General features: G+C 34.2%; 1 pseudogene; it reads left to right on the top strand.

Moving 5' to 3' along the window:
- Positions 1–2208: 2208 nt before the first annotated feature.
- Positions 2209–3892, top strand: LOC149528367 (serine/threonine-protein kinase PEPKR2-like; annotated as a pseudogene).
- Positions 3893–4483: the final 591 nt, after the last annotated feature.

Raw genomic sequence — 4483 nt, 5'->3', positions numbered from 1 at the left:
CTCATGTTTTTTTGAAACTCCACTGAGCTAAACACAAAGACATGACAACCGTTGATCTCATTTGCATGCGTATAAAACCCTGGACCTAGCCAACTACTAACATGGAAGTACATGGACCAATCATGGACAAAAAAACTCTGTCACCAGCAGATCAACAGAAGCTGAGATGACACACATGGACGAATCAACATTGACATAACTCTGCTAATCGTGGACCCACAAGAGCCAACTCAAAAAATCATGTTATCCCTTTACAATGAATCCAAACCACTAAAGATTTCTCAGATCAGATATCACTTTTGGGCTAAATGTGGGCTAAAATAGTGAACAATAACCCAAATTGTAAACACAACGCTAACCCTCAGCGTGACCTAAACCATTATCCCAACCCTAATCAAAATAAAAATTGTAACTTTTAACCATAAAATAAACTATATTCCCAATCTTGACATTAACCCTAATCCTAATCAAAATCATAGCTCTTACCATAATACTAGCCAATATGTAACCCCTTACATAACCATAATTGTAACCCTAACCCTAAACCTTATTATCAAGCCTAATCCCAACCCTAACTCTAGCCCTATCATAACCCAAACAATAAACTCTACTCCTAAATAAGATTGTAGCCAAAACTCTAAACCTAACTATGGCATTATGGTTATAAGAGAGTGTCGTAATTGTATTAGGGTTAGAGATTAATACAACACTTATACAAAGATGTCTTAAGATTTCAATTGTATTTTTTATATAAAATATTGTGACACCAATGTTGGGACTTAATTCTTCTTCCAATAAAAATAAATAAATAAATTGTTTAGAACTTGAAACTCAATTTCTTTTTAGAATAATTTGAAATGGAAAGTAAAAAGAAGTAGCTATTAGAAAGCGTTTTGTTGGAAAGAGTGCATCTAAATTTTAGAAATAGCATTTAAAAATACTAATCTTAGAAATATAAACATTAGTAACATGTAAAGTACAACTTAATGCTTATAATTGCTATACAACTTATTTCATTTTATATTTTTCATAATAATATTGTTAAAATTATCTTGTTATAAATTATAAAATTATTTAATTATATATTATATTAAAATATAAGAACTATCAAAACTTTAAAAATAATAAAAATTAATGTTTTCATGTCGTCCTCAAATGGTAACGAAACAAAAAAGCTGTAGAATATTAATGATTCTCCCATTAATTTACTCTTCTATAATTACTTCATAATTTGAAAGGCTAAATAATCACTGTTATCTAAAATAATTACTCCTATCTCAGCTCGTGATGAGCTGTGCATTCCAAATATTCGTGGCAATCTGCCGTCTGACGTGTGTTTTGTGATAGTTTTGAATGTGAAAATTTCCATTAGGGTGTTAAAAAACGACTTCATCCTACCTTTCACTTCATTTTGATTTTTATTATTGAATTATTTATTTTTCAAATGAAATATTCATTAAGTGCTGTTTGTAAACACCATTATTGAAGGGCGCGGGCAGCCAACGCCAATGAGCTGAGGACGTGGCAGTTGAATTAGGCGTTGTAATTGCATCATAAAACATCAACGTGTTTTAAAAAGGCATCATATTAAACGGCTTGACAAGTAAACATCCATTTTGAAGCTTTCTTTCTCCCGCCTCTAGAAATTCTTCCAAAAGTAACGAATCTTTCCAAAAGGAACAGAAGTTCAACAAAACTTTCCCCGTAACAGAAGTTCAACAATTGCATGCGAATTCTCTTGAGTTTTCACTGCGCTAATAATTGAGGGATTGCGAAACGATTGTTAGCTTCATTTGGTATTGTAATTGCAGAGAATTTTGAAATACAAGAGAAAGCGAGGGTTGAAGTGTTTTGTTTTCTCTCCTAATTATCTCCATAGCAGATTGAAGCTGAAACACAGGTTAATCGCTTTCTTTCGTTTAATTAGATATTTATTTTGGTTTATGCGCTTTTTAAATAGTATTTTCCTTGATCTTTCGTATGAAAGCAAGAAATTCGGGGATTTGAGTTTTGGTTTTGAACCGTTTCTCAAGAATTCTTAGTCTGTTTAGATCAAGAAAGACGCTGTCCTGCGCGGATTTGAAGGGGATGTTTTTGAGCGGATTGAAGCATGCCAAATGATATCCATACTAGCTTCGAATTAATACTCTATACAAGATTGAAACTCATCATTCTTTGTGACTTTCTGACAGGAATTGTAAGGTAAGCATGACTCCTGTAAAGAAGAGGAGGATGAACAACACAGATCTACATAGGATTGAATCACAGCAGGTGATCTGCTCATGTGATGATGGTGCATCAACCTCATCCTCCGCCTCTCCATCTTCACTAGAACAATTGAGCTTTTCTCACAATCATCCAGCACCAGTTGCAACTCTTTATACTCCAAGAAGGGGGATCTGCTTGACTGATACAACTCCAAGAGGCATTAAGAGAAAATGTGGTTGCATAGAGGAAACCACACAAATCATTAGAGACCGCAAAATAGAATCTGACTATATCATGGGCCCAATTTTGGGCAGAGGGAAATACGGAGTGGTAACCTTGTGCAAGAACAGGGTCACAGGAGAAGACGTGGCATGTAAGACTCTGCCCAAAAGTTGTGCACAAAATGCACACAAGGAAGTGGAAATCATGCAACACTTATCTGGACACCCTAACATTGTAACACTCCATTCAGTGTACGAAGATGAAAATTGTTTGCATCTTGTAATGGAGATTTGCTCTGGGGGGCGATTGGTTGATTGCATGAAAAAAAGACATTTTTCGGAGAGGGAAGCTGCAGAGTTAATCAAACAGTTGGTTAGCATCATTCAGCATTGTCATGAGATGGGAGTTATTCACAGGGATATAAAACCTGAGAATATTCTTTTCACCGATGATGGATAGTTGAAGCTAGCTGATTTTGGCCTATCTTTGCATGTTTCAAATGGTATGGGATTCAAAATTTCATAAATTCCAGGTCTTATCTTTTCATGAAATCCGAACTCTTTGAAATAATCATGTGTTTCCACAATTTATTGTAGAAATTTTTTTCTTCTTTTGGATTCCGATTGTGTGTTCATTGAAAGAAGTTAATTAGCAAGATTATTGACATCTTGTTTATTTTGAAAACAAGGCAAAATTTATCAGGATTGGTGGGCAGTCCAGCGTATGTTGCCCCTGAAGTTTTAGCGGGGAAATATACTGAAAAGGTGGATGTATGGGCTGCTGGAGTCCTCCTCCATGGACTCTTAATTGGTAGCTTACCATTTTCTGGGGCTTCTGTAGAGGCAATTTTTGAGGAAATAAAAAATGTGTGGTTGGATTTCCACACTGAAAAGTGGAAGTCCATTTCTAAACCGGCCAAGGATTTGCTGTCAAGGATGCTGTCAAGGGATGTTGACAAGAGACTCTCTCCAGATGAAGTTTTGAGTATGTTTATTTATATAGGTTCACAATTTATGTTTATTTATATAGGTTCACAGTTTATACTATAAATTTGAACAATTTGTTGTAGAGTTTTCTTATACAATTGTCTCCTTTTACAGACCATCCGTGGATTTTGTATTATACAAAATCTGATATGGAGCTCTTTACGGATTCAAAGTTGATGTCTCCATACAAGGCAAAGAGAAAGCTTGAGACAGATAATTCAAGCCCAGAAAAGAATTGCATATGTAGGAATCTACAGTCTTCACTTGTTGATGCAGTTGATCATGCTCTGTTATCACTTTCAGAGAGAGATTTTGAAATGCAAGAAACAAATGTAGATCTTGTAGATGTTCTGTGTGCTGCAATTTCACAAATAAGAATATCTAAACATACAAAGAGCAGATTCAATGCAACTGCCTATCCTTACTTTGGGCAGAACCCTATACATTCAACATTGCCCCTGTGTACAGCATGCTAAGCATTGTGCTAAGAAATCTGGTTTGTTGAAGCATTGTGTTACGTTTACTTTTGTGTTATGTTCTTCCATTACTTCTGTAGCATGTATTAAAACTAGTTTACCCATGATGGTAAACAAGTTTGTCCTAGAATGCTAACTTTAACTTTAGGAAATGATGAGGTATATGGCAGATTGAAGGAAAATAATTAATTATACTGATATTCTTTGAGGTTAATTCTACAGCTAATTTTTCGAAGTGGAGACAGTTTGGTCACACTTTCAATGAATTTGATGACTGGAAAATTCATATTTTGTGGCGATACTAAGTGGAGGAGAATTAAGCTTGTCATGATTGAGATATTGTCTCCTTTCATTTTATTGGGATATAATTGGATTAACAGATAAATACCATATTGTTCTGCAGCATACTAGTGTTAAGAGATAATAACAAATTGTACTATATTGTAAAAAAAGTATAACAAGGTAATATCAAATTATGTTATTATTAAATTTTGAGGATAAGGCTGCTATGAAAAATAAAAGTAAAAGGTGTATAAAAAAATAAAAAGAACAAGATTGCTGTTAATCAGAAATGTCAATTTCTTTTTATTA

This window comes from Cupressus sempervirens, chromosome 11 (assembly GCF_028749045.1).
Source record: "Cupressus sempervirens isolate cs-2001-9-10 chromosome 11, ASM2874904v1, whole genome shotgun sequence".
Lineage (NCBI taxonomy): Eukaryota > Viridiplantae > Streptophyta > Pinopsida > Cupressales > Cupressaceae > Cupressus > Cupressus sempervirens.
Note: the sequence above shows the minus strand (reverse complement) of the source record. Positions and strands in the feature narration are given on the sequence as shown.